A 5,382-nucleotide genomic window follows, 5' to 3' on the forward strand; every position below is an offset into this window, starting at 1 on the left:
TACTCAATTCAGAGTAACTTCCTTTACAGAAGTTGTCATTAATATTAATCTTAAAACCAGTGTCCAAAACTGTGCCAGTCAAGATCCTGGATCCTTTATAAAAATTTACAGTATTCATGTCAGTTTCTGTTTTTTTTTAAAGAAGTTTTATAGCAAAACTTCAGTTAGTCTTTCACCAGCTGAAACACATACAGAACTCTGAAGGGTGATTTTATGTGTTGTCTTTTCTCTGTGTGTGAAGAATATTTGCACTGATCCTGTTTTGGCAGTAATCATTTGCAAATGCTCACAGAATGTTCTAGACAGTGCTATGATTTCTTTTGTTGTATCAGTAGCTTTTTGCTTTAAGTGGCTGGCAGTTTATATGCTGGCATTTGTGAAAACTGGAGAACTGGTGACTTTCATATGACTTTTTGTGAACTACTGATTGTTTGCCCAAATGTTATCCCTTGGAAAACAGTCATGTTAATATTAATTATAAAACACAAGCTAAACCAGAGTGCTTTTAACCAAATTTAAAGCTTCTGGTGTCGAGCTGCTAGAATGGTTCTCCCTTGTGCTGTTATTGTAAAACATGGATATTGTAAAAGTCTTAAAATGGACAATATAAAACCCTAAAACATTGAGAAGGATTTAGGTACATCTGTGTTTATACTCACGTGTGTCTGTGCCCACAGTTTGGTTTTGCTTTACATTTAGTGAAATGCCCACATTGTGCAATATCATTGGCAAAGTAAATGCTAAGTATGGCCTGTAAAAATTATCTTGTTCATCAATTTGCCTGGTATTGCAGAAATCTGTGCTAGTGAAATGTATTCACCATGATTCTGTAATCTCTTCTCAGTGGTTGCCCTCAGTCCCTCAAGGAACGAGTATTTTTATCTCTGATGAAACATTTTTTCACTGATTAGTGGAGATTTGATGTTCCTGTAAGGATCAAAATAACATCTTGGTGCACTCTGTTATAAACAACCATATTTCAGAAACAGAAAATATTGCAAATATTAAGGATTAAAAAGTGAATCAACACTTTTTGTGATGCTAGATTGGAGCTGAAACGCTTTTAGTATTCTTTGCTGTTCAACATCTCCTTGCAAATTCACATGGTGGCTGGAAGAGTTCTTGGGCAGAACTTTTCACTGGAGCACTTTGCTGTTCCTTCCTTATGTTTGTATCAATCCTTGGCAGGTTTGGAACTATTCTTTGGCTTTCTACCATTCTTGTGTCTGGGGACTTCTCAGAATAGTCTTCTTCCTCTGTTGAGTCAGTCTTTAGCAGAGGAATGCAAATGGACTTGCATGAGAGAGTGTTTGGCAGAGAACTTGCAAATCCAACAGGAATATTGAAAATGTAGATGGAGAAGCTTGCTTTTACAAGGCTCTCTTGAGTTCTAGGATTTCCTGCCAAAATGCTGCTGGGGCCAGGAGCTGGCAGCTTGTGTTTGCCCTGAGGAAGCGGGGAGGAGTTCCCAGGCAGGGTCTGACTCCGTGCTGGAACAGCATCAAGGTGGGGAAGTCAGGTTCCCCTGGAACTGGGATGCACAACTGTTTCAGGAAGAGCCTGGTCTGAAGCCAAGGCAGGACCTGCCCCAGTGGTGTTTTCTACTGGCTCATGAACAACCTTGGAGGTAGCAATGGTCCTTTTAAACTGTGCACAACACAGAACCATTTGTGTGCAGGAAGAGTTCAGTCACTTTGGGGTAAATCAGTGCAGGGAACAGTTTGCATCACTGCACTTGGGCTCTTCTCAGGCCCCAGGGACCTCTCCCTTGAGGGATCAGTTCCTGTGGTCACTGCAGTACTTCCTGCATGAAATCCTCATGTCAGAAGATCTGAACCCCTCTGGCATGTCCCAGTGCTTCAAAAGTCTGAGCGTAGATTCTGAGACAACCCAGAGGAAGCAGGAGGGATGAAGGTGGAAGGGATTGGGGCAGAGTAGGCAGATAGAAATGAGAAGAAGGTCAGAGAGAAAGCTGCAGCTCTGGGAGAAACTCCCTGTTAAAGCACAACTTGCTGGAGAGAACTTTGGGGTCTTCTGGGGTTAATTCTCTGTGTTTTGGGAGCACAGTACTCCTAAGATGCTTAATGATGAGGAGCCCTGTAATTTTGACTTCTCATGGAACATTTATTACACAACCTATATTGTATCATATCTACCAAGTATCATTATATGAAATTTCCTCCTGACTGGAAGAAATCTTGTGTGTGCTGGGATGCCATTACATGCATGATGGTAATTTAGAAATACCTGTACTTGCTTTTACTCAGTGGTGGATTCAGCAGCTATTTGAGGATACATTCAGTGTCTGGATACACCACTTGCTTGGCTACCTCACTGGGAGAAGCAAGGACTGCATGCCTGGAGAAGCACAGCACGTGGAGGTGATCTGGAAGTCACAAAACATGCAGTTAGCCTTTCTGAGTGTGAAAAGTTAGTTAAGCTTCAACCTCTCCACAAAACACCTTCACAGGGCTGGTGTGCATTGCCACCCCAACAGGAGTTCTAATTTAGTCTGTGCCACAGTTTGTGATCTGTGAGTTCAGCAAAAGTGAATGAATGCTAGTCAGAATGTTTAATAGTTCTTGATTTTTACACCAATTTCTTTTATTGTGGGCTTCCCTAGACCAATTCATTGAAAATATCAGAGTCCCTGACAGGTGACAGAGATGTGAAGAGCATAAACAGGTGGATTTTTGAAGGCCTAATGATAAGTTTTGTTGCTTTTTCACTGGTTTGTTTTGGTTCTTTAATCAAAAACCAGACTGCAGGAGATGCTGCTGCTGCAGCTTTTTCTTCCCCCCTGAAAAGTGGAGAATTATGTTGTTTGGTGGAGCTTGTTTAGTTGATGCCATCAATTTACTGTGCTGACAGTCCCAGAGGCAGCTGGACCAGGTTTTTGTGACAGAGGAGTCACATATGAATTTCTGTGGCATTAAAATGGGATTATTTATTATTTTTAAAAACTATAATAGGGTTTTGAAATAGGAGGATGTAAGCTCTCAGGTGCCATTTGAGATACTAACATTGTCATTATGGAATCCTGGTAGGCTTTAGACACCAGGAAAAAGCTGAAAATGGATCTGAGAGAGGGAACAAGAGCAAAGACACGATGGTGCTTCCAGGACTAATTGGTCATGGGAGAATGACTGCACACCCAGCTCCTTAATGGGAGGAAACTGCCCAGGAGGCAGAACCGACTGAAGTGACCTGGAGGTGACAGAGCCTGCGGAGCAGGGCGAGCACTAAGGATGCAGCACGGGGGGAATGCAAACCCCAGTGAGGGATGGCAGCAGCAAACAGACAGTGCCCCTCGGAGGCACCACTGAGGCCAGCTGAGCACGCCTTCTTGGCCGGTGCCTGAAGGGAAAGGGATTGCCACAGAATGCCCAGAAGAGGGAAAAAACCCCGGGGAATGGAATGAAATTGTTAGAACAGTCATCTTTCCTTTTGGTGATAGAATTTAAAAACTTTCTGTTTGTAGAATGCACTGAATTACGTATTTTGAAAGAAAAAGACAATAAATTCTGTTTTAGATCTTCAGACCATATTCTGAGAGAAAAAACTTAGGCATTTTCTTTTTACTTAGCTTTGACTATTTTCAGATTTTTTTTTCCACTCTTGAATCTTGAATACTTGAATCAAAAAATTATATTTTTAACTTAAGATGAATCTTTAAATACACAAATATACGTGTGAGTGTGTGTTATTTTCACTGTTTTTTTCCAAACTGCTAAATTAGTGATGTGTTGTAATCTCAGTGACTCAGGAAGAAAGGGAGGCTGACTCATGGATCTGATTCAAGTAGCAGTGTTTGCCAGCACTTTTGGGAAGGAATTTCTTTCCTACAGTCTCACTGTAAACTTCGCATTTACTTACCCAGGTTGTGTGTTCAGTTTTCCTTGGGAGTTTCAAAGATCCATCCCCCCTGCCTGGTCTGAAATGATGCAGTGAGCTGCAGGCAAAGCAGCGGATTTAGTGTGGGTCAGGCTGGGTGTTGAGGCAGGTTCAGAGTCACCTGGAGAAGAGTGAAATGGCTCTGTCCAAGGAGAGGCCGTGTCCCACACCTCACCCAGAAGCTTTTCCAAAGGCAGCAGAGTCAAGCTCAGTCTGGTGACAAATACTGGGATGCAGCTGAATTTCACTGGGGAGCAAGGTGTTCTGTATCAGACCTACACAATGAATGCAGATGGTTTTTTAGGATCCAAATGGGAAAGCATAACAGGCTACACAAGCCTTAATTTATGATTTGTTCATTTAAAGCTTCAGACCATTAAGTAGCCATTAAATCACTATTTTATATTTTGCTAAGTGCATCTCTATCATCAGAATAAAAAGATTGGTTTAATTCCCTCTGTATCAAATAAAACATTTTAATTGAGAGCATTTGTGATAACAAATTGGCTGGAATTGGAAAGTAAATTAACGCTGAGCTCTGATGACAGAGCAGCATCTTTGTGATTTGGGTTTTGGTGTCTGGTTTGTGCGTGAACAGTTACATTATAGATGTGTTTATCTGTATTTAGATTTCAGTCACAAAGATTCTACCCCAGGTAAAACTTCCATTGCACTGATGGGGCTCTCCAGATTCCTGTCTGTCACACTAACTTTCCCTGTGGAGCTCAAATGATGAGTTTTTAACCATTTTACCCTTAGCCTCACTGCTACGGGCCTCCATTGCTTAGGCTGTATCCTAAAATGGGGAGTGGACACAAGCAGATGAGAGAAAATGGCACATTTCCCTCCCTTTGGATGTTTCAGTGTTTGTTTTTATTTCCAGAAAGACAAAATGTTAGCATCTGCCTCTGGCAAATGGAGATTTCAAAGAACATTGATTTGAAACATACTTTGACACTTTGTTATGACATTTTTGATTGCTCTTAAGCACTGCATTCCTGCAAGTGAACTGGTTCCTCCTCTTTCAGTCATGAGCCTTCCTGTCCCCAGTATTGCCTGGCCTCCAATTGTCTCTGGGAAAACCTGGGCTGGGAAGCAGCTCTCCCAGGGTGAGGTAACTGCAATGTGTGTAACTAGCTAATGGCATGCACAGCTCTGCAGCAAGTTCGAGTTCTTGTGCTAAAAACATCTGAATTCCCAGATGGAAATATTCTAAGAAAATGCAGTTGACAATCATTGTTTTTAAAGCAAAATGTGTTGTTCTGTTTAAAATAATAAATTGTTCTAATGTGGTTGAAGCAGACCCCAGTACTCCATTTTCTGAAGAAATTTGGGCATTAGGAAAATCCTTTGAGATGTCATTTTCAGGTAAAATTGTGTGCTAATAGCTCAGAAATCGAATTCCCTGTTACTCCATGCATCTGGCAAGGTCCCCCTGTGTCCCCCAGGAGCGCTGGCTTGCTCCTGCAATGGCTCTTCTCTCACGAA

Source organism: Motacilla alba, chromosome 4 (assembly GCF_015832195.1).
Source record: "Motacilla alba alba isolate MOTALB_02 chromosome 4, Motacilla_alba_V1.0_pri, whole genome shotgun sequence".
In the NCBI taxonomy this organism is placed as follows: domain Eukaryota; kingdom Metazoa; phylum Chordata; class Aves; order Passeriformes; family Motacillidae; genus Motacilla; species Motacilla alba.